The sequence below is a fragment of the Coloeus monedula genome, assembly GCF_965178545.1.
Source record: "Coloeus monedula genome assembly, chromosome: 12".
Taxonomy (NCBI): domain Eukaryota; kingdom Metazoa; phylum Chordata; class Aves; order Passeriformes; family Corvidae; genus Coloeus; species Coloeus monedula.
The window spans coordinates 2,744,626-2,770,451 of record NC_138792.1 but is presented as its reverse complement, the minus strand read 5'-3'; the positions used below and the strand labels follow the sequence as shown (position 1 = coordinate 2,770,451).

At 40.7% G+C, this 25,826-nt stretch overlaps 1 long non-coding RNA gene across 1 annotated transcript in view; it reads left to right on the top strand.

The window, feature by feature from the left end:
- The window catches only part of LOC309577380, a 70,742-nt gene extending 46,932 nt beyond the window's left edge, over window positions 1-23,810 (top strand). Inside the window, exon 3 of the long non-coding RNA XR_014226758.1 lies at window positions 23,689-23,810. This is a non-coding gene — a long non-coding RNA (uncharacterized lncRNA). The remainder of the gene's footprint in view (window positions 1-23,688) is intronic.
- The last annotated feature ends 2,016 nt before the right edge of the window (window positions 23,811-25,826 follow it).

The window sequence follows — 25,826 nt, the reverse complement described above, 5'->3', positions numbered from 1 at the left end:
AATCAGATGGAATAAGTCACATAATAATATAACTGGATACAGTCAGAAGAGGTGTTTCTAGCAGGTCAGTTTTTCACTGTGCACCCGGACATTAAATGTCCAATATCACAGCATCATTCTGTAGTCTAAATACCAGTACCAACCCAGAATAAATCAATGGAAAAAACTCTATTACCTCTTAAGGAACGAGGGCTGGCGGTTGTCATTTTTCACACAGTGAAAACCCATTGCATTTATCCTTGGATGTAGCTGAAGATGAGATATTTCTTTAATAGTGTGTTGCTACTGATCTATGGCCTCAGAAGGTATCCTCCATCTGGATGATTCATTCAGCCGAATTACTTATGCAATCCTGGGATCTCTAGTAGAAAAGCAAGCAATTAACCTTTCCTAATAAGAGCCAGAAGTAGGCCTTAAAGAAGTTAAAATGAAGGAGGAAGTTGGTGTTTAGTTTCCAGAGCAAGTTTTAACACCAGCAGATGGTGCTAAAATGTCCATTAAAAGGAAAAAAAAAACCCAACAACCCAAACATCTCAAATTTCCTTAAAATCATAAACTGTCAGGGAAAGATAAATTGAGATACTTTAGCTAATTGCTGTGGAAAGTTGAATCTAGGGTGATGTTAGTCATCTTTTTACTTAGACTAGCATAACACACATGAAGATGTGTGTAGCCCTTATTTTCTAGTTTGCTTTCAAGATGGATCAATTTTCCTCAAGTCAGGTCTTTACCTTGAATAAGGCAACTCAAGTATTTCAGGAATTTTCATTCATATTCAAAGCAGGGATTAAAAGCTTTGTTGTATAATTTTGCTGATTAATTATAGGAATGATTTACGATTTTTAGACTCATTTTCACTCTGACCAACTACTTGAAACAACTGGCAGCTGTTTTTCAAAGGATATTGCTGTATAATTGTTTTAGTCACTAAAGAAAAGCCATGTGGGTTTTTTTATATACAGAAAACCCTAAAATCCCACCAAGAATAACCTAAAAAATACGTTGTAAAGGAGCTGTATGGTTAAATTAAGGAAATTGGCATAGGAATAAGAAATATTCTGTTCTAATTCAAATTGGTCTGAAGTTGGTAACTACTGGAGGCTTCTGGCCACTAAGAAGTGTGTTAGGAGGGTCTAGTGGCGCAGCCTGCAGCCGCCCCAGGCAGTCTGCAACCAGAACAAGAAATTAAAACCTTCTTGACAGCCTTTGCAAAGGGGGAACACCATGAAAATGGCTCCTTTCCACTTAGATCTAAACGTAACATGGGTTTGCACATGTGGTAGCAAAGAGAAAAATGGGGGGTGAGGAGATGGGTCATGGAGAGGAGGTGGTCTCCGAACTACCCAACAGTTTAAGTAGTGCCCACTTTTCCTTGGTTCACTGCTTGGATGTCAGCCCCTCAGGTATGGCTGTGGGATGTGTGTAACAATGGAAACACGGGGATTAATAATGGGGGGCATTTAGGGTCAGCGTCGGGCACATTTCTTTAAGCAGCATAAAGAAACTATGCAGGAATTTCTGAGCACTAATGCTGCAACAGAGGCCCAAAGCAACTGGCAAGCATTCCAAATGCCATATCCCAGCTTAAATTGTACTGCCCTGGGAGGTTTGGGAGTTAAGGACTCTGCAACCAACTTGGTTTAAATTTGAAACTCCTTGGCTTCATAACCAGTGACTGTTCTATGTTGGATCAGAGGATGAAGAAACATGTAAGTACTGCAACTCTAGAGGACCTGCAAAGCCAATCCTACAAAATGACACCACCCTTTCTAAGGATCTAAAAGTTATTCCCAGCAAGATAAGTAATATAAAATTATTTCTAGCAGAATAATTTTGCCTGATGCATCCAAGAGTGGTGAGCTACATCCTGGTGTCTCTTACATGCACTTGTGACAGTTGTGCCTCAATAAAGGCTGAGAAACACCTTCTCAGTGTTCATTAATTGTGTGGCCAGGTGGGACTGCACATCTGCACCTCCCTGCTGCTCCCTTCATCAAAACTCCTCTGCAAGAATCATCCAGGTGACCAAGTAATGCAAGGTGTAGGTGTACATGGCGATGCATTATAATATCCTATTTAATTATTTTTTGGCAGGGATGGTGTGTAATTATTTACTGACCTGTGGAATTGGTCACTGAATGACTGTGAAATTCAGATTCTGAGCACCACTGTCATTTTGATAATTAGAGGCTCTGCCTTATGAGAATGTGTGCTCGTTAAGTTGTAATTTGCTTAAAAAAAATAAATTGAAGACAGAGGTTATTTAGGAAGGAAGGCTTAAGACCAAGATTATATTCAAAGGAAATTAAAGACAGGAAGCCCCAGGGTATTCCAGCCCTGCCATGCAGCTCCTATTAACAAAAATGAAGTCTTACAAGCAGCACAAATCGTGATGTCTGCCATGAGGCTGCCCAGCACTTGCTATTATAAGGTCCTGTTTTCTATTGCTTGTGGCTTTGCCAAACTTAAATCATTTGGGCCAAAATTTTCCATGCTGTCTGCCTTGGGCAAATATTTTTGAGAGTTTACTCTAAAATCCTCAACTATTTCTCCAGCTGCAATTAGGAACAAAAAAATAAAGGAGATATTGTTTACCCACATTCACAGGGCTGTGTGTAGGTATGAATGTAAATATGGCCATGTGTAAGTATATGTAAGAAACCCAAGTATTTTGAGAAATTTTGGTGTTTCCATGGTCTGCAGTGAGGAGGTGAGGACTTTATTTTTCAATCAGAAAATTGACAATTTTAACATGCTCAGGGGAGAGTAATTTGAATTTTTCACAGATTGTGCACTCGTCTTGAGCCTCAACATTTCTTAAATTAGACCATGAAGCTTCCCTCATGTGCATCAATAACCACTACACCTCTGCACTTGAAACCCAGAGAGGAGGTTTGTTTCTCCATCTCTTTCTAGTGGCAAATCAAGCAGAGTGTGTTGTGTATCCTTGGCAGACCGACCACCTGGAGGGGTGGAATTCTGCCTCATGACATTTGATTTGCAGTGTAAGCATTTTAAAGGATTTATTCAAGACTATAAATACCCCTCTTCTTTCTACAAACTATTGAAATAATCCTTATGTTGTGAAGTCAAAGATCTTATGATGGCTAATTAAGAACTTAAACATTATTTTAATATCTTGTGGTGTGTAACTGTTCATTTATGCCTATTTGCCATCGACCTACAGCTTTTACTGTGCCTCCCACACCACTTTCCCATCTCCCATCTCATCACTGCCCTCTTCAGTGAACTCCTTTGCTACTCTCCTCCCCTCACACGCCCTGCTTTTGCACATTACAGTTTTGTTGCCCCTTTTAGTCCATTTCCCTCAAATCCTTGTCCCTGCCTTTACACCTTCTATTGCATTCCCCTTTCCTTTCGCTCCCGTGAGCAGACACAGCATTGTCCTGTTGCTAAAGGCTGGATCTTGGTTTCTTTCTCAGCCTGGCCATCTCTTCTGTAGCCTGGCACAGGCTGGCTCTGCTGAAATCCTTCTGTGTCTTCCAACAGGGCACGCAGAGACCCTGCCCTGTCCATCACCAGGTGCCCTCATGTGCAGAGGTGTTTCTGGGCTCCCCTTGGCTCAGGTTTTACCAAGGCAGAGCCCTCCTCTCTGCCCTGCTCTCGGCAGCCTCACCCTCACGCAGTCCCTTCAAACTCTGCTACTTAGATCATTTTCCTGGCTCTTCACCCTATTTCACACGTTCTGCTGTCTTGCTCTTCTCTCTTCCACTTGTTCTGTGTCTCAGCTGGTGCTGCATCATTTACAGCTGTCTTCACTTTCCAGCAGTGCAAGCTTTTCCCACGTGGGAGTCTGCTCCTGCAATCATTTCCATGCTTTCTCTCGCCTTCTGAGGTGTCTAAGAAAGCCCACAAAGCTCAGAGTTTATTATTTGAAACTTTCCAAACTACCTTGTATCAAAATGCTTGCTGAACAATGCTGACATGACAAGCTACATGAGCATCTCTATTCAGATTTCTGCTGCCTTGTCTTTCCATTCATATTTCTCAGCCTTTTTTCCCCTTCATTCCTCTGTTTCCTGAAATTAACCCAGATTATAAGTTATGGCCTGCCTTTTTTTACAATTTATGTACAGATTTTACACGATATGTCTTTTTTCTAATCCTTAACAAGCCTCAGGCCATTATGACGTACATAATTTTAAAAGGAATTTATATGACTTTGAAAAAACCCAAATAATTTAGAAATTTGCCTTTTGAAAAATGAGTCTTAAAGGAGCCAGCCTGTTTCATCACAGTGGGGCTATCACAGCAGCAGCAGCACACTCTCCTCTTATGTAATTAGGACAGGGTATCCTATGTTACTGTTGAGCATTGTAAATATTTCTGGAGATTTTTTTCTTTAATCTTACATTGTGTGTGTTGTCTTTGCAACAATACTTTTTGCTATGGTAACATCTCTTTTATTGGAATCCAGAGCATGAACATGTAATGCTGCATCGACCCTTTTACTCGTGAGACAAATTAACTTTAGGAAGATTTGTTTTGGCCAAACTTTCAAGGAGGAAACAAAGTGAAGAGATGTGCATTGATTGAAAAAAGGCTTGCTTTTAAACAATATTTCCCATTATTATTGCCATTATTGTCCTTTCATTAGAGACTTAGGTTTGAAGTCATTAGCAATTTTTTTGTAAATCACAGGGTGGGGAATATTATTTTGCTCCCCTTATTTTATTCTCATCATTTTGCACATCAGAAACGAAATGATTTCTTGAGTCAAATGCACAACAGCTGGATATTCCTGTACCCCCTCCCATTCATCCAGCTGAGAATCAACATCAGCTGTGGCTTTGTGCAGAGGCACAGAGTGGGATCAAGGCTGATTTAGCATCTCATTCAGCTGATACGAATATGTAACTATAATTAGGAGCTCCAGGTCCATCAGCACGTGTATGAGCCTGGAATTTAGGTTGTGTTTTGATGTATTACACCTCTTCACCCCCTGGTGGGTAATAAACCTGCAAGCCAAGAAAAGCCAGAGGTGAAAACTTTGTCTGGAGGTACTGCAGGGCTTCCCTGGAGGTCCTTCAAACAGTGAATCATCAATGTTGAAATGCTTGCAGCTGAATTCCCAGCTCAGGCTCAGCTACAGAAAGAAGAAAACTACAGGCAAATTGGGCAATTGAATTGTCTCTCAGGGTGCCTGGTGCTTAGACAGACCTCTAAAGCTGGGATAACACAAGATACTGAGGGCAGCAGAGTCTGACTGGCCCTAATTCTGCTCTATGCCAAGGACTTTTTAAGATCTTCTAAGTATCACCTTTTCTGTCCAAAGCCAATGGGGGACACTGTGTAGTGATCAAGGAAAGACAGCAGTGTCTAGGGCTGTTCACCTGGCACTGGGCTTCCAGACTGTTCCTTCCTGAGGCAGAATACTGCACTTCATGAGGGGGCTCAGCTCTCATTTGGAGCAGAAACTGCTGTGCCCCATAATACAGGTAAGGATTTGATTTTTTTGAACACTGAAAGGTTTTATAAATTCAGTGTATTCTTTACTCTTATCTGTGAACTAGTAGTTATTAAACCATTTTGTCCCTGAGCCACCTTTCAGATACCTCTTGTTTTTACTACATATTAATATAAATAATACAAAAAGAGACTAAAACTGCTGGTTTTCACTCAGACAAAACTCCATGTATGCCAGCGGGTTCAGATCTCATTCAGAAAAGACTTCCCCCTTCCCAATGAGGTTCCCACAGGTTTGAAGTGCATACCTTGATGGGATATTCATTCTCACAGAAATTAGGAACTAGAACTTCCTCTCTCCTATAGACCCTGCTCTGGTTGCCACAACTCCAGTAACTCAGCCTTATGGGAAGGATCTGCCTTCAGTTCACTGTCAGCACTGTGTCCTCGGACCAGGAATCAGTTCTGGTTTGAGATCTGCTGTTGGCCACAGAGCAAACTTTGGGTGAATGTGCAGTTAATAATCTCACTGTACCTGTGGGCACTAGCCAAGGTTTTCTGTGTGTTTTAGTGCCTGGGAGAAGGAGGTTACACTGATCAAATAAATTTTGCACCAATTTATGAAGTGACTGATTCATATGTAAGCTGACCCGAAGCAGCATTCCTGGCAATCCCACTCTTCCAGCCACAATGTCAGAATGGTTGGGATGGACCTGGATCAGCCAGGGCTTAGGGGACAAGTGACCCCTCACAGATTCAGAGATTGTCTTTCTGCTGCAGCCCCTTTGATCTCGTGGTCATGCTGAGCGACGGCTTCCCTGAAATAGACTTATCTACCTGTGGGGAAGGGACTATTAAAGGAATAACCTTTCATATTTACTTGAAGAAAGGAATTTCACAAATGCCAAAAAAAAAAAAGTATGTGTAAATGAATGTGTGCTAATGGGAACTGTCATCAGGGGAATCTTGTGCAAGCAATTCCCAAACGGATGCAAGATATTGTGGATAACTCAGACTGTCCAGCTCTGGAAGTGAAATAAAGCACCCAGAATGGAAAAGGTATGTTTGACACACTTGCAAGAAAAAGATTCAACTTCATATATGGAAGAATGAATATGCTTCCTTCCTTTGAAGTTCTTGGGTGATCTGTAGGGCAGAAAACTTTGCAACTCTGGAATGATGTCCAGGTGCCATATTAAAATCTGCCAAAACCTACAGTGCAACAACTTTTGGTGAATGCCAGAATACAGCAATCCCACTTCTTTCATAGTTATAGAAAAAAAGAGAAATTCAGTGGTCTTTTTAGATTTATACCAGTCTTTCCACCCTGGTAGTTCTGGTTTTCTTCCACTTGTCTATTTAGGTACGAAGCTCCACCAGATACTCCTGTGAGCACTTTGGAGCCCTGCCTGAAGTACCTAAAATGCACTAAAGCAGCAGGGAACAAAGGTCAGTTAATGTCCAGTGAAGAGGCCAGGTGGGACAGGGATTTTTGGAAAGGTACTGAAGGATGTGAGTTCAGTAGTTCCATTCTTCTGCTCTTACTCATTTAATAATAAAAAGAGAGAGGTTTTAAATGAGGCCCAGAATAGAAAGTGCAGAGGATGCTGTGCTCCCACCCATGATGGGAGTGACACACAGGTACTGGAGGTCAGGACTGGAATGTGTTTGGGGAAGGATGTGAGTGTTCAGGACTAGAAGTGTTCCTTGCCCAGCCCATGCAGGGGAGTTGTGAGCTCAGCTGGAGCCTGTGCAGGTATGAGGATGTGCCCAGGCCCCCAGCTCTGAGCACAGCTCCTGCCAGGGGCACACGTGGCACAGGAGCACGGGGCTGACTGTGACGGATGCTGGATGAAACCTCAGCTCAAACTCCACTTACTGTTAGCTGCTCGCTTGCTCCCCTCCCCAGTAAACAGCCCCATCCTGCAGCAGCAACAGGTTACAGAGAAAACCAACCTTTTAATAGCACTGGCTGGACGTAGGAATTAAGAAAATAGTGCTGGTTTAATTTGGAAGACTGGGTACAGTGTCTGTAACAAGGAAAGGATTCTGCTCAGGACTGTGCAAATCGGAATTCTGATGTTAGAGGCTCCTGGACTTCATAGCTCTGACTATTGATACCGTTAACAAAGCACAGATACTTTTTAAATTTTAAGGAATCTTCCATATGAGTGGAAATGGCTGATTTCTTATCGCTTTGGTGTTTACATATTTCAGTTACTAAAGAAAATGGGGCCAATTATCCATATTTGGCAGCCCCCAACACATAAGTTTCCTTATGTCTCTGTTTTTTCTATCCTAATTTTATTTAATTATGAGACTTTTAAAAATCGTGCTGTAATTACCTGGTCCTGTGCATTATGTAGAAGGATGTTGAGAGACGTGTGATTATAAAATCCAGACTGCTGTGTGCTGACATTGATGGCTTTTTCTCTCAGCACTAGCATGAGTAGATGCTAAATTGTCTCAAGCTAAAATGTAGCTGGAAGGTTTCCGGTAAAAAGCAATTTGCATTTTTGGACAACAAACAGAAAAAAGGGCAGATACAATTTTCCAACACCTGCTCAGATTTTAAACTTTGAGTCCATTGAGCCTCTGTATTGTTCAGAATCGGTTTTCTGCCTTTCCCTGGAATGCCTAAAATTGGCTTCTGACAAATAAAATATTAGAATAATTGGATTCTGTCCTTTTTCATTGTATCATTTTATGTTTCCTTCAATGTGAAATTCATAGAAGAGATGTTTCTAACATTTCCTGAATAATGTCTTTCAGTATAAGCTTTTTCCATCTGCTTTTGGAAAATCAGAATGTTTTATAATTATGCAATCATCTTGCTCGAGTTACTTGTTTTCTATTAAAACATTTTGTTCTGTTCGAGGTGTCATCTAAGAAAGATTAGGAAAAGCTAGAATTAAAATTCACTTTTCTGTCTAAAAACTACTCATAGAAAAAGATAACTGGACAGACTTGTGTTTTTGAGAATGACATCAGAATTTCCCTCTAGATATCAATTATTTATTAGCTTATGATGGAATTACATAATTCATCTTAAATATTGGGTAATAGAAGCCTTTGCTAACTGTTCCCTAACTCTGGTTTAATGGATGCAGGCCCCACCAGTTTCTTAAAACTGTTATTCCAGTTTGGACCTCATACACTTGAAATAAATTTGGACCATTAAGTGAGAGTTTCATAAAATCATGGAATGGTTTGGGTGGGAAGGGATCTTAAAGCTCATTTCCTCCCACCGCCTGCCCCAGGCAGGGACACCTTCCACCATCCCAGGGAGCTCCAAGCCCCATCCAACCTGGCCTTGGACACTTCCAGGGATCCAGGGGCAGCCACAGCTTCTCTGGGCACCCTGTGCCAGGGCCTCTGCACCTGCATAGGGAACAATTTGTTCCTAACCTAAAGGTTGCCATGAGTAAGGGTCCAGTTAAAATAAAACTAACAGTCAACCAATATGGTAATTGGAACCTGTTAGGATTTTTGAGGCTGAGATAAATTTTGGGGGTTGACTCAATCTAATGTACTTTAAAAAAACTTCTAGATAGCTGGAAATCAGGAAGGAGGGAAGAAACCTATAGCAATAAAACACATTAAAAAATTTAAAAATCATCTAATTGAGAAAAAAAAGAATAGCTCATGTGAGACTTGTCAGGAATAATCTTTACCCTGCTGTGCTCTGCTTGCTATTCTTGCTCAGCTTCTTGATAAACACCCTGAAAGGATGAGCACATAGAGCAGAGGCAGCTCTGGGCACATTTTGGGGCCGGGCAGCGCCTGCCCCGAGCGAACGCTGTGGGATGCCCTGGTGAGCCCGGCAGGGAGCACTGCACTGACAGCGCCCAAATCCCAGCGGCCCCGCCGGGAACCTTCGCCGGGAACCGCGGCTGCTTCCCGAGGGCTCGGAGCGCAGCTGCTCCCTGGACCGCTTACAGTAGGGCACGGGCAGGTTAAGAAAACACCGACTTATGTCTCAAAATGGTTCGTGGGTCAGCTGCTACCAAGATATGAAAAACTAGCTCTGGAGAAGTGGTTGTGTCTGCGGGAAAATCCTGCGGTACCGTGCCAGGGGCTCTGTGAATTATTAGGTTTGCAGTATGTAAACAATATATTTTAACTTAGTTTATGTGTGTATGGCTCGCTGCTGGGAGAAGCCGTGACTCCCACTGGCTTCAGTGCATGCTGCAAGTGCACAGTCCGGGTGTGTGATATGGTTCTTAAATGCTGTTCTCAAAGGAGAGTGAAGCTCTGGATTAACCCTTCCAAACACAGGATCCCTGCAAAAGCACTCCTGCTTTCCTCTCTGGGGTTTGTATATCCAGGCGTTTACCAGGTGCCATCATGCTCTGCATCACTCCAGAGCAGTTTTCATGTGCCCAGAAGCCTCACCCGTGTGTGATACACACATGTGCAGGGTTCAGTCCTGTGTTGTGTTTAATTGTGTGTGAATATGCAAATCATGTGCTAGTCCAAGAAGCTGCACCAACACAGAGCAAATTCTTCTATTACACACAGACAAGTTGTGTAATGGAAACAAAGACCTGCATGTTTAATAATTAAATCGGATTAGATCCCTAGTACTGGTGGATGGTCCCCATGCCTGGAACAAAGAGGGAGTAAAAGGAAAGGCATTTAAAAGTTTTGCTAGACCATACTCTTGGTATATGGAAAATATAGGAAGCCAAATAACAATGACAGAACATACAGTCCTCGTTGTTCAGAGTGGAATGACCAGCAGAAAGAGTAGAAAACATGTATCTCAATGGTCCAGTGGGAATTCAGACACACAGACTGAAGAATTTCTCTTATGAAAAAAAAGGACAATGCTGGTTTATATCTGAAAGATGATTACAAACCCAGGGATGTTGATGGGACCTTTACTGTAGGTGTACTGTGCCCACATTTCCTGGAACAGGGAGGAACAAGAATAATTAGGTTTAACAACAATTAGGTTCAATATTATGGATGATCTGAATATTTTTAGAACCAGAATTGGAGGTCAGATAATAAAGATATTCCTTTGTGGAAGTGTTTAACAGACTGTGTTTATAGGGGTGAATAAAAATAAATAAAAGCAGCAGAGGTGGTAAAATTTCCTAATGCTCTTTCACCTCAACCGAATCCATACTTGTCAGGGAAGGTAAGGCTTAAAAAGGAAACCCTGTGGAAAAGTTTGAGAGCTGCTACTTTAATCTTCACCTTCTGAGAAGTTTCAAATATCAAGAGCAGAGAGAGAGGCTGAGTCTCTAATTAGTGAGGGAGGCAGGTAGGACATTAATTGATTTGCTATGCTACTTCTTTGACCTGAGCTGTGTTTGAGAACAATAGAGGAGCTGTAATGTTCCTCCATGACAGAGCAGAGCTTTTATGTGATAGCAACTTAGAGAACTTTGATCACAGACTGGGGCTGTAAATCTGTAATTTTTATAATAATATTTTTGCTACATGTATTTTATTTTTAGTTGTTTATTCTTTGCTTGGGAACCAGTTTCTCTGACTTTGGGCTACTTTCTCATTTTACACAGTGTTTGGAAAGTTCTGAAATCAGTGCCCCTCTTCTAATAATGGCATAGTACAAACCTAGCAACGTTTGTGAGAAAGTGGGATAGTCTGGGTTTATGTATGATCAGGCCATTATAAAGATTAAAAAAAATAAAAGAGGGGAAAGAAGGTGCAGAAAGATAGAGGAAGGATTACTTTTTATCTGTCCTGGGTTGTCATCTAGGGTCAAACTTACTGTGTAACTGTGTCTGTCATGGCTCCACGGTCCCAAATTTCACAGTGAAACATGATACTGTCACTGCATAGTCCTTTGAAAGTCGCCTTTGGTAAAGGTGTTTAATAGTGCAAAGAGTTTCATTAATGTTTTAGAAAGAAAGAGACATCTAATTTCTAGAGAAACATAAAAATAATGCTATAAAAGCAGTGTACCTATTGTGATTATTTGATATCAAAACTGTTGGCTTACAAAAATATGTGGGCTTAGGCCTAATTTAATCAGTTGGGAAGGCGAACAAATAACAAAATGGGTGTCTCAACTCCAATAGAGCCCCAGAGCAGAAGAATTGACTGAGAATTTAATGAAAATGTACAACACAAACACACAAATATCAGAGGTCTCAAAAAGGAAAGAGCCAAGAGCTTTTATTTGCAAAGAAAAGGTCCCTGATACTGAAGATAACTCCTGGTGATCCCTTTTAACATTTTTTTTTCAGAGAAGGACTGCTTTCCCTAGTGTCAGCAGCCAGTTTAAAAGAGAGCAGGCAATTAGCCAGAGTTCCAGATAAAAATTAGATTTCTGTTTGTCAGGGTTCCCTGTGTAGCCAAAAAGGAAAGACAGGGATGATCCATCACACTATAGAGAGATGGCTGAGATATTTGAGATATCGTGCCCTGGGGGGGTGAAATGTCTTTTGCAAGTGCTGCTCCGACATCACACTCCAATGGCAACAGAACGATCTTGGATCTCGGATCTCAGCTAGACTCTGGATGGAAAACAACATAACTGCATGGTAAAATAACTCAAGTAAACACTCTTATCTGGGCAAGTCACTTTGGAGGGGATTTCACCTGAAACAATGCAAAGTATTTTTTGTTTGGTAGAAGAATGCCCAGATAGGGAAATGGGCTTGTTTATTTGTAATGATTTAACTCAACGTCTGTGTCATGAGTAACATTTTAGCTGTGAGACAAGTCCATGTATCAAAGCAAAGTGTTGCCTTTCCTGAAAGGAGCACTTCTTGGCTGTGGCCAGAAGGCGCTGTGTGCTTAAGAGCCTCAAAACAGTCTGTTTCATATGGGGTGGATGGGTTTGAACATAATATTACTTGTTTATCTCTCTCTACCTTCAACCATGCTTGTGCTTGTCATTGTACAATTGCACTTCAGTGTATTATGTACAGAATTAGGGAATTCTTTACCTGATTTTGGTACATGAAGGTCCAAGTGAAAGAATGAACTTTACATTTTCAGGAGAGCACAACTGTCTCTTTGTTTATAAAGTGGCATTCTCCTTCATGGCCCTCTGGGTAGTAGAATAGAAAATAATACATGTGGGTGGGTGGGAAGAATATCCAGTCCTGCTCTGGAAAAAAACCCTTCAGCCAAAATAAGTATTTGACTGTTTTGCAAGATAATGTCTAGCATGATGTAATACCAGGCACCTGGTGCAGACTCATCACCATTGGTTTTAACTTTTCATCATGACTAACAAAAATTAGGCAACATATTCCAAAACCAAAACAAAACAACAACCAAAAAAGAAAAGGACTGTAGGCCAGATGGTTTTTGAGAACTGTCTAAAGTGGGAGGTGAAGTAAGCACTTGACAAGAATGCACAGGGAAAGGATTAATCATCACTTCATGTTCTATGTCCAAAACAATTGTGTCTTTATTATCTGTGATGCCTGATCTTGAGTAAGACAACAGGCATTCCTTTTCAGGGACACTCAATTGTCCCTCTGAAGGAAAAGTGGGGTTGGGCAGATGCAAACAGCCTGCATAACTCAGATATTCCCAACACAGAAGTCATTAAAGTTTTTACACAATTTCATCACCAACTACCACCATGGTATGCAAAAGTTAACAGCACAGGATAATGCACATTTAAATAGATAAAAATATTTTCATCTCATATTAAAGGCCACATTGGCTGTTTGTGTTTGTTTATTTGCAATTGGATTCGTGGAACGTCCTGGGAACATGCAGGAGATTTATAAATTGTGTCAAGGTTGGGCTGCAGGGGTAGCAGGCAGCACCTTCAGACAGAACGTGCTTGTTCTGAACTTTTTATCTGTGTGCATGAAATGGCCTGGGGGTGATGTGAGTGTCTGAAATCATCCCTGTGTGTGTTTCCACATACCCAGAGTTAAGTACCTGCAGAAAGTTGGATGCAAGTGATTTACAAATGGAGCATTGCACTTGTAAGGGCACCCATGGACTCCTTGAAGAACATTTGTTGTGTAGATCAGACAGCAAACACCAGGACAGAAGAACAAGCAAGGGGATAGAGGCACAGGAAATCATAAATATACCCCTGGTAGCCTTTTCATTCACATAAACATAACATGTGTAGAATATGTTGAATTTTGTATTTTAATGACTGTGCTAAGTGTAGTCCAACAAACTATTCCAGCATTTTAAAACTTTACTATCAAATTCCAAAAGCAGTGATCAAAGTTCTACTACATAGCTAATAACTGTTTGCATATAACCTGATATAGGCTGTAGGTTTCTATGACAAGAATATTTTTGTTAAATAATGTCCTTTTGGGTCCTTCAGAGACCTGACAGCTGGTTATTTTTGTGCACAAAGTGGATACTTAACTCACATATATGCAGGTGGGTAGAATTGATTCCTGATACACACACAAACACACTGGATTTTTCTATGTATATATATATATAAGTTATATAGAAGTACAACATTTGCCAAAAGTATAAATTTCTGAATTTTTATGTCCCTGATTAATATTATCTTGTAATATTCCATGAGTGTTTGATATATTAAAGCTTGTTAGACTGTTAACACCATTACAAAAGCAAACTGCTTTTGATTTTTTTTCATTACTCTCAGGGCTATCAGCCCTCGTTTCACATCCTGTTTTGTGAAAAGAGAGGCCAGTTTCAACAGGTTTGGATTTCACTTTTGGGAGAGAGAAGAATTAGTAGTTCAGAGACGGCTCAGATAAGCCTGACCTTAACTGACACGGTGTATGTTAGTTTGTGCTCAGTGAAGGAGAAAAAGGGAGAAGAAACATTGCCAAGAACTTAAAAATCATGAAGATTTCAGTTTAGATTTTCTACAGGTGACTTAAAAGAAATACAAATTTTTACAGTTAAGTAAATTTTGTTTCAGTGGCCTCACATCAGGATACCCTGGGCAATCTCTTTATGCCATGAGCACAGTCCCTGCTGAGGGGGACACTTCCATGGGTGGGTTTTGATTCTGACCCTTCCAGCTCCTGTCGCTTTCGTGGCACTCAGATGATTACACTGGATGGTTCAGCCTTGGCTTAAAAATAACTTGAGTTTCCCTGTTCCATCTTTCTGGATTAAATGGGGTTTGCAATTGCTGAGCATTTTTTTTTTTTTCTGCTGTATTTCTTTTCTGCTGCTCAAATAACTTTGACAGTAAGAAACTTCCACATGATCTCTAGGTATAAGGTTCTTACAGGTGGGTTTTCCCATGGCATATGAATTGTCTTTGTTCATCTAGGCTGGTTCTGTGCCTCTAAAACTGGGATAAAGGAATATGACAGCTGCTAGTTTGAGAAGAACTCCCCCAAAGAAAACATTCTTTCCTGATATCTTGTAACTAAAATTTCACGTCTTAAGGTTTATTTCTATTCCAATTCTCTCCTGAGGTTCAAAAATGTCTTATTTCTTAGTAAAGTAGTTCTTGGTGTTGTTGTCATTGATGAAATATTTGGTTCTTTTCGTTCGTAGCTTTACTCTTGGTCCTAATTATGTCATGGAGCATTAGGTGCTCATGGAAGGAGCAGATAAACACACTGCAGGCAGCAGCAGCAGCACATGCTCTGGTGCTATCCAGCCAACATTCCTCAACTCTGACCCGAGGACCACCTCTGGAGATAAGAGTCCCTTCTTATCAGTGAGTCCTTGCTTTCTCTGCCAAGACTGTCAGCAAAAAAAGGACAGCCAGAGCCAGCAGTGTACTTGTACAGCAGGGGCTTGTTCACCAGAAACTGCTCTGTGATCACTAAAGTGATTTCACATCCACCACCAGAAGATTTATATTGTAACATATTCACGTTCCCATTTCACCTAGAGCTTGAACCCTGGAGATCTGGCAAATGGCCAGTTCTGGAACTCATTTGTTTCCTCCAGACCTGGCACTTATGTAAGTGTTTCTATCTGAAGTGTATCAGGAATAGAATGCACACTGGCTACACTCTGCAAACCGGGAGATGTTGTTACCTCTTTCAAGGTGAAACCTTCGAACTCTCGAATATTCTCTAAAAATCAAACATTTTAATGACTATCTCCACTCTTACTACTCTTGATGTAAGCAGTCATGTTACAAAATTTAAAATATTTTTCATGTGACTAATTATTTCCCTAAATCACAAATTTTTCTTCGCTGTGAGCTGACATGGCAATTGCTGATTTTCAGTTCTCCAGAGTCACTGCCTTATAATCAGAGGGGTGGCTGACAGACCAGTTGTCTTAAAAGCTTTGGTCCTGCAGACTTGCCTGTCTGCTGTTCAGTAGCAACATAAAATAACAATACGAAACAGCAACAGGTTCTTAGAGTGCCAAATCATCTTGAATAACTCTGCATTCAGTTTTCCATAACGTGCATGAAAAGCTTAGAAATTAGTTGATAATTTCTCAATCATTAATTTCCACTTGTATCATTTTCCTAGGGTGACCTTAAAAATTTTATTTCGTGTATCTGTCTGAGTATAAAACTGTGCTCATGCATCATTTCATACTCCTCGGCTCAGGAGGGTCCATGTTTCAGCAGAGCTGGGTGTTGATGTCTTTATGGATGGAAAATTTTGGTTTTACATTATATCAGTAACTCTACAAAATGTGATACTGGGATTTAGGGATCTTATCTCCTGGAAAACGATGGGTGAGGCCCAGCTGTATTCTTGCTAAGCTTGGAGAGACAGGCTGACACCAGGAGCATATGCAAGTGCAGTTTGGTTGTTTGCTTGAAACTGGATGTCCAAAGAACATTTTTAGCCTGGCTCCAGCATATGCATTTATAGAATACCCAAATTCTTTTTATATTTCATTTTTAAAGTAAGACTTTCAAAAGCCTGAAACTTGAAATGTTGTTCTCTTGGAATAGGACATTATGGAATATCTACTTTTTCTGTTGTGCAACATTGATTGTCTTACTGCATCTAAAGTCTCACAGCACAGAGAAAAGAAATCCTGATTAAATATGACAATTTCACTTTTGCTATGAGAACATGATGGGCTGTTTTCTGTTTTCCCAGAAGCTCGTTGGAATTTACCTTGGAAGTTGTGTGAATGCTTCAGGTTTGTCCTTTTCTATACGTGAACTGTTTGTATTTTACAGGAAATGCTCATCCTCATTTCCTCAGCAACGATCTTTGCCTTTCTCCTCTTTTGCATGAATGAATGTTTCACTGTACAATAACTGGAGATCAAAACAGCAGCCACCTTTCTACCCTCTGCAGGCCAAAATCCTGAGGGGTCCATTTTCAGGGTACTACTGCAAGGCAGAGCAGGTCTGTGTCCTCTCTGTGCTGTGGGACAGGGAATTCCACAAAGCCTGAGGTCGGGCAGCTTTGCAGGATTCTTAATGCTCCATGACACTTTGGATCCAAAAGCAGTAAATCCTAAGTTTCCCTCTCCTGGGCATTACAAATGATGTCTTAATCTACCAGCGCTAAGAAAATTCTTTTTTATCTCTTTGTTTATAACACACTTTTTTATTTATAACAGAAAAATACAAAAGCAAGTCCCACAAGCTTTCCATTTAAATTTTAAACAAAATGAGCTGCCCTGAGTCTGTCTACATCAGGCACTGTCAGGACAATTCCATCTTGAATATGTTCTGTTTTAAAAATATTCTGCCCAGAATATATGTTTTAAAATTTCGATTAGTCTTTTTTAAGTGATAGACATCTGTTGTTGAATATGTTGAGATGAACAGGGAAAGTTTTTCCTACTAATTAGTGTTAGCACTTATGTCACATTCCAAATTTATTCCCTGACTTGGGAGGTAGGTAGATAAAGAGAGAGATTCTCCTTCTGCAGAGGGAAGGGCAGAGGCAGAACAACAAGGTAGGCCCAGGTTTTGGAGTCAGCAATTCGAAGTTCTGTGCTCAGATCACTGCATCCCGTTACACTGGCAGGCACTGGTTCATTCAGCCCGCCAGAAATCTAATCATTTTAGGATTTCCAGTGTCCAAGTTCACAGTAACATTAATTACCATGCAGAAGTCTGGCTATTTCAAGACAATTAAGAGATATGAAGAGAATTGGTGGAAGAGTGAATCAGGGGTCATAGTCTAGTTCAGTATACAGCCAACCAGTGCTCAATCTGACAAATGAAAACAAAATACAAAGCTTAAGAGGAGCCAAACAATATCTTAACAAATAGAGTTTCTATGTTTAAGGGAGCTGGGTCTTCTTGGCGACAGCGGGCAGCAGTCATTACTGAATAAACAAGATTGAAATTTGTGTCTCGGTGAAGCAGTGCTGGGAGCCTGTTTGTCGTGCTGCACTGAGGCTGTTTCCGACACCCTGCGCCAGCTGAATTTCCTGTGCGCTGGAGGTGGGCAGGAATGTGGTGCATGCACAAGATGTGCCTCAGCTGAGATCGTTCTGTGCTCCAAAGGCATCACAGGCAGGGATGAGTGTGTGGGACATCTGCTTTGAGCTAATGAGGAGCTGACGAGTTGTACCTGTGCTTTGGAGTCCAGGGGTGCTGAGCTCCTGCACCCAGCCATGGCCAGGGGGTTCCTATGAGTTCAGCAGCTCAGAACAAACAAACCAACAAAACCCCAGGCCTGCAGGTAAGATTTATAGGTGCCTGCACAGCAGTTCATTCCTGTGTGAGATAGGGAATAAATGCATTTGTACAAGAGGCCAGCCCTGGGAAACACCTCCATAATCAGCTGCCAGTTCATGCTTACAGCAATATTGTCTCTTCCCATTCCCCGTGGGATGTTCCTCCCTACCCACAGCAGCAGAGGTAGGGCTGGGGGTGAGCAGCCAGAGGGGCTCTGGAGCCACGAAGGGGAGCAGGGTTAACCCCCCTCTGGCTGCTGCCTCAGCCAGATGCTCCTCTCCTTCCCCCAGCGGCCCTAAAACAAAGCATCCCCCTCCTTCTGCATATCTCCCCTCTGTGCAGCTCCTCCTGTCCCTCATTTGCCAGGGGAAGAGAAAAAACAGGTACAAAATTAACACTTTCTCCTTTTCTACACCTCTCTCACACCATCCTTTTCTCCCCTTTGGCCTCAAGGGGACTGTTCCAGCACTGACTGCCATCACCACTTTCCCACCTGGTACCCCGCTCACATTAAAAGGTTTGTAGCTTTAAGAGAACGTTTGCTGTAATTAGGAGGGAATGTAAAAAACCTGGTGCCAATGAGCTTGATTGGTGCCAAAGCCTGATTGGTTGTGAGGAGAGGTATAGATGTTGCCTCCTGCTTCTCACTTCTGTTGGAAGGCAGCTTGGCTTTGCTGGAGAGAGTTCGTGGACTTGACCTGAGGTGTGTGAGTAAAACCCCCACTGAGGGCTGGAAGGAAAAGTGTGGTTAGAGGTGGTCTCATGGTGTTGCTGACTTCAATTGGATCTGATACACTGGGTTAATGCTGAAATGCTTGGAGTTATGGAGCAGAGCTAGGAACTGGTGGGTCTGGGAGGAGAACCTTAATTTGTGAAAGAGAGGAGGCTCTCTAGATCTGGGATAACTTGGGATTTCTAGGGAGGAGCTTGCCAGCTGAACTAGTGAGTCTTGGTTCCTGCTGGTAGGGCTCAGCCTTCCTAGGAAGACACTTCAATGTGTGTTTAATTAAGAAGAAAATGGGCAGAACAAGTGGAAAATAACAGTATATCTCCAAGAAAATTCCAGTGGGCAAGAGCTGTTAGTTGGCTTCAGATAGAAAGGCTGGGCTGTTCTAAGTGGTCTGCGTTTTGGAGGTGAGGGAGAGGGGTACAAGTGTACACTTCAGGGTGTGAGGAATTAAAGGGCAGCACAGCTGCTAAAAAAATTGAAGTTGATGTGTTTGCCTCTCTAAATGCAGCATGTTTGCCAGAACTCTGCAGTTGGATTAAACTCAAAGCATATGTTCTCTGACTTCAGAATTATCCCACACTGGGATGCATCCATCACTCCTGCTCTCTCCTCAGCAGAGCAGCTGAAGCTCTGTAAATGAGCAGCGTTGCCCATCTGAAGTCCAGCAACCCTTGCACCACTTCCAGCTCACTCTTTAAACTTCCTTTTCTCCTTTGTCCACTTCTTTCCCCATACAGGTGCTTCCTAATTTCTTTTACTTTTTGGTGTCTTGATTTCTAATGCCTCTTCTGTAATTTTTTGCCCCTCTTTTAGAGATGTGATTCTGTCACTTGTTCAGTGATTTGCCAGGTAAAGTAAGTTTATGTTCTTGCTTTTGGTTCCTTCACACTTTGGAGAGGCTCGTTAGAAGCACCCCAAAATAAACCAAATTTAGTTTTCACATGAACAACAATCAACTGCAATAGGCTTCTGGTTTCCTGAGATTACTTCTGTTTAGAGTCATCAATACTTGTTCAGAGCTTCCTTGCTATTTTCAGTCTTGTTTAGATTGTAAATAAATTGGATCAGGGTCTTGTCTCTTTTATTACAATTATTGAAAAAGTAGGACAATTAAATTTTGGCTTGTACTTAAGGCTTATAGTGAATCCTAAACTGCTGGTAACAAAATAATTCAGCAGAGTGAAATTCATCTTTCTGTATAGGGTATTTTCTACAGTCAGTTGAATCCCTAAAAAAGATGAATATTTTCCAGTGAAACATGTAACATACTGATGACCTCAAGCTGTCCACTTATCTTTGTGACTGGCATGAAATCCAGGGTGTCTGGGAATCCAAATCCTGTCTTTTTGGCTTTGTGTGTGTTCTGCTAATTGCTTGCCTAATGAAACAGATAGGCAGAATGAGCTTTTTCTCATCCTGCAAACACATCTATTCATGAAACCGCTCTCTGGGAAAGTGGGTTGGAAACATTTAGGTGAAGATTTTTGTTTTAGTATAGATTTGCTGTTTTGTGGAAACAGAAGGATGTTCTTGATAGAATAGAAGACTCCAGACTTCCCTCTTGCAAGCCACGGTAGTTGCACTAAGACAGTTAAAGAGAATATGCTCTTTACATTGCAGTGGTTCTGCCATTTTTGTTTGAGTGAATTTTGGTATATTAAAGTTTGAGACTGATTATTTTTAAAATAAGGGAGTTTAATTCTGCTATTCAGTAAAAGTGTAGCTTATGAGTTCTACTGGGCAGAGCTGTGCAAACTGGATTTGCTGCAGTTACTGGAATATACTGATGTCAATACAGAGCTGATTGTGCCAATGGCAAACTGCCAGGAACATTGATTTTTCTTCTCTGTTCTTGCCTTGATTTAATTTTCTCAGACTATTTTGCCTCATCTGCACCTCTTTTCCAAATCTGCTGTACCCAAGCTGTCCCCTGTGCCCATCAGACATCTCAGCCCTTTTGGTTTTGGGAGAGGCCCCACTCAGAGGATCCTGACTTCCAGGGTTGCCATTGTTTTAGCTGCCAGCTTCAATTCAGGAGAAGAATTTTCTGTAGCCATCCTAAAGGAATGGCAAGATGTTGCAGCATAACTGGGAGCTATTTCCATGTTCTGACTGTGAGGCTGCTAGGATAGGTTGTGTATGGCTTCGGTTATATGTGAAGATTGATGTTTGTGACCCTCCCTCTCATGTATTCAGCATTTCTGATCCAGGGGAAGCTTCAGATCCAAGGGAGGCAGGAGATGCATGATTAAGAATTAGTTGTTACTAAATTTAGATGGAGGGAAGAAAATAATAATAAAAGCTGATGTTAGAGGCTTAGCAAGTCCAACACACCATTTAGGATACTGAGTTCCCTGGGGACTGATTGCCAGGGACAGGGTGTGAGCCCCTGGGATCTGCCCATGGGAGGTGGAGGGGAACCAGAAGGCAGCAAAAAAATGGGAGAAACAGTCACAAGGATGGCCCAGAAAGATAATGGCAAAAGGACTCCACAAGATGCAGAGAAGAAAGCAAACTGGAAATTGTGCATGATTAATCTACTTGCTGTTTTCTCATTGTGTTGTGGAGACTTGAGTTTATAATCTGAATTGTGCCAAAGGAATATCTGGTTTGTATTATCAATCTTGTCTCCATGTGGAAACAAGTCAGATCAAATGTCAAGATTTCTTATTCTTTTAAGTGCTGTTGTGTTTTACTGCATCTCTTGATATCTCTCATAACGATTTTCTTTTTATTCATCATAAATGATTAATTCACTAGGCAGGCGGCCTCCCTTGAGTATTGCAGGGCTCTAAATTGCTTATTTTGCCAAAAAATATTTATTACTGGATCAGAAAAGCTTGACTGACTACTAAGGAGGGAATTCTTCCTAATAAATCTCTCTTCTGGGTAGAGCATGCCTATTCTATTTCTCAGAAGCGTTCAGTGTTGTTTTACTTACTGTACAAGTTGGAATCATAAGAGGCACTTTGCCATTTCTGCCTTGTGAAGATGTTCTGAAAGACAAACAATTTTTAATCTAAAGAATATGATTTTTGATTGGGAAGGAAATTTCATAATGGACAATATTACAAAAAACCCCTCAGATCTATAATTCACACCTTAATGCAGATACAATATTAATGTTAGACTGATGTATTTCTGTATTTTTCTGGCCTCTCCTTTCTGAAACTGCCCAGAGAGAGGCCAAGACTCAGATTTTTGTCAATATAATTATATAGCTCTCAAAGGATTTGCTCCTATTTTCAGTCAGGAGAGAAGTAGTAGACTTGTAGTATGCAACAAATAAATTCCACTTCCTGGCTTCAGATCTCTCAGTCAGAGAGATGAAGGGAGATGAAGGAAGATAAAGGAAAAAAAGCACTCAGACAAAGGGGTGAAAGTCATGTTTGGTCTTTTTGGAGAAAATGAGAGTGGAGCTGCTCTGACTGGGCTGTAACAAGAGTTCTTTCAAAGGGGAGGGCTGGCAGGAGGTGGGACATTCCCTCTGCCAGATTTTGATTTAAACCTGAACACAATGCTGAGGCACCTGTTGAGAGCTGAAAGCTTTTCTAGAGATTGTGGTGCTAATTGTCCCTCGCAGCTGGGGGATTAGGTGTAACCCGAGCATCCAGCACTGCACTTCTCAGGGCAGCCCTGACAAGCACTGAAGGGGAAAGTTCCTCTGGTTTCTACTCTTAATGCCACAAAATGGGGATCTGTGAAGTTTGTTTTTAATCTCACCTCGCAGTGATGTCCTTTGCAGAAAGAAAACTACAATCTGCAAATAAAGCCACTGTAAATAAAAGTATTTTAACTTCAAAAGAATATTGTATCGCATGCACAGCTGAATCAAATCTCCCATTCCCAGTGCAATATCTCCATGTGTTGGGGGTTTTTCCTCCCCTTCTGCATTTTAAAAATAGCTTTCATTGTTTAAACACACTTAATCTAAATGGATCCACTGATGCCTGGAGTTGCTGAGCTAATAGAACAAACAAGAGTTCATTTTATTACTGTTTAAATCTCCATTCACTTCACTGAGCCATCCTGGGATCAGTGTATTTCAATCTGAGGAGAATTCATGTAGTTTTTTCTTGTCTCAAGGAAGCAGAATGGTTTGGATGGTATCAGGCTTTTATCAATCATATGAGACAGGCAGTAGAAAGCATCCCTTAAGTAATTATAACTGGGTGCCATGCAGAAGGAAGAGCTGTGAGTCGTGAGATTAGGCCTAAAACCTTGTTCTCCTTCACTTATAATCCAAAATAACTGTGGAATTCTCTTAAGGTTTACATTAAAATGTGATTATAGAAGACAGTTCAGCACAAATTTGGGGCTCTTAATTTACTATGGCCAAGACTCTTAACAAAAAATAACTAAGAAGTAACTTATTTTAATGCTTCTTACAGGAGGACTGCAGCCTATTCTTGGAGAACATTAGATATGATGTTTTTACTTTACAAGCAAAGCAAACCAGCTGCATTCATTGTCTGCCCTATTTTTTTCTAAATCTGTATTTAAAAAATCATTGTGGAAGCGCTAAGAAAAAAGAACTAAAGAATAGTGTTTCCTCCACAGCTGTGTCTCTTAAAGATACTGTGTACCTATAGATCATAGAAATGTTTATGTGAAGTATGAAATTTTAAAGACATTATAGCATTGCATTGTTACATTAGAAAATTGTAATGAACTATCTTGTCTTCCCCTTTGATAACGCTGGATTCTTGTCTGAAAGCTGCTTTATTTTCTGCACCATACAAAGTGCTTCATATTTAGGACTAGCTCAGCTTCTGTCAAAAAAAGGCATCTGAATTTCAGTAGTCTTTCTATTCATTTGTTTAATAACAAGAGCTACAAAAGATGAATATAGAACATTCCTTTACACCAAAGAAATGCCATTGGGTTGCATACACAGCTTTTAATTTATACTCCTACCTTGAACACGCTGCAGTTTATACCCTTTTTTTCAGAAGGGAAATGATCCCAATGTTCACAGCACTAGCTAACATGGAATTATCTTATTTAGGTTCAAACCTGGTAATGAAGACACAATTTGTGCAATGAGGAGCTGGGTGTTGACTTGATAACGCTGACAGAGAAAAGAGTAACACCTGAGACTGATGAGCACACGATGAAAGCTCCTGTGTACTTCAGCTGTGGTTTCCACCAAGGTAAGATGCAAAACCTTCATCAAAACTGTGAAAGGGAAGAGCTTTATCTTGAATATTTCAGTGAAAGAACCATAATTTCTGCAAGTTAGAGATTTTTGTTGCTTGTTTACGCTGTTTGGAGGAGTGGAATGCACTTACCTGCACTTTTCACCTTTAAAAAGCTTTCTGCTTTTTCTAATTTATCTTATTGTTCATGTTCAGTATTTCCAGTGGGTTACCTACAGCTCACTAAGCAGGCAGACATAATTTCATAAAATAGAGTATTCTTCAGTGGAATAGGGATAAATCAAAAGCAAAAAAAGACATTTCAGTATGGCAATTGCAGCAATTTGTATTATTCTAGCTCAGTGTGGTTGCAAATATAAATCTGCTAAAAAGAACCAGGAGAAAAGGTACATTTACACACAACATTTTTAAAAGGCATAGTCACTTGCTTGTGTTAAAAGCTGCTCATCTATAGGCCTGGAAATACTTAGAACTTTCAGGTTTTTGAACGATTGACTAAAAAAAAAAATTAAGAAGAGTGGTGAAAGGAAATCTTCTTGTTGAAGAAATGTGAAAGTAACATTTTTGGCAGGCTACTTTGGGTGATGTCATTCTCCAGAATGTGCTAAAGTCTGGTATTTTACAGCAAGAACTGGTTTCTTGAGGCAGGCAGAGTCTATGGGCACTTAGTGCTGCTGCTCTGAGCTTCAGCCAGCCAAGATCTGTGCATTTTTACACCCTGTTTGATGGTAATAAACCATGCACAATTCTAAACATGGCTCTCAGAGGCTTCAGTTTCATATGTGTAAACACACATATATGTGCCTTTACATGCTTTGAATCCTTTGCACACTTTTTCTTGTGTGGGTTTGTCTCTTGGCTGAGGATCTGCTCACTGCCAGCATTGGGTATTCCTTGCCTTCTGTACTAATTAAGTGTTAAAGTGATTGGATTCTGTGTACATTGTCCAAGAGGGAGCATGAATTCAGTCATCTTTGGGGGGTTAAAGGGTTGTCCCACCAAGAGCCAATAAATGTATTTCACTTATGTGATAACAGAGGGAATATTTATATTTCTTACATTTTATGTGGTGACTTTTATTCCATCAATTTGGACCACTGGGCCCAGTAGGGTGGAATAGGTACTTTAAAATAAGAATTGCAAAGAATAAAGCTGGTAGCAGAGAATATTCAGGGCCTGATCCTGCAGAAATTTTGTGGACTGCTAATGGAATAACGTGTCTCTTGGGACAAGGTAGACTGGCCTTGTGGTTATTGCATCTGAAAGGAAAACTGCTACATACTTTTCCTTGGGAGTTTTACTTCTAGTGACAAATACCATGGCAACAGTCTGAGTAAAATTTTTGTTCCTAGGTACATATTGAAATAATGTTCTATCAATCAAGCTATCAGTGTTTTATGATCAGATTTATTCCTTATTTCTGTTTGCTAGCATGAAAATATTGATTTGGTACTTTGTGATTTGGGGGCTTTCTGCGTCTACTAAGGAAAACCTGCTTGATAAATGTATGGAAAGAAAAACAGTCAAAGCCTCTAAAGTTTTATCAACTCTTACTGCCATTAACAAAATGCATAATTTGATCTAAGCTTGGTGGGCTCTTTTTACTTTGAGAATGTCATTTCATAATGTTGTGTATTCTTAAGGTAATTGTATTCAAAACCAGCATTTTGGAAGATTTATGCCTGTCAATAGATTATAGTAACTCTTTGGCTGTGGAATCACAAAAGAAGAGCAACAGTTATAGGCACACCTGCATGATGATGGAAAGTGCATCAAGACCTCAGTTTTTGTCCTAAGCAAAGATTTCAGGTAGGTTACAGCAGAGGAAGTGTATGGCAGCATTTGAACAATGGAGTAAGACAAAATTTGAACAGCTCTTCTTCACATTCCCCATATGAGCCCTGGATGAAGAATGTTTAAAGCTGAGTGAGAACCAATGTTTAAAAATGCTTATCTGTGTAAAAATGATTTGGCAGTAGTGCAAGTT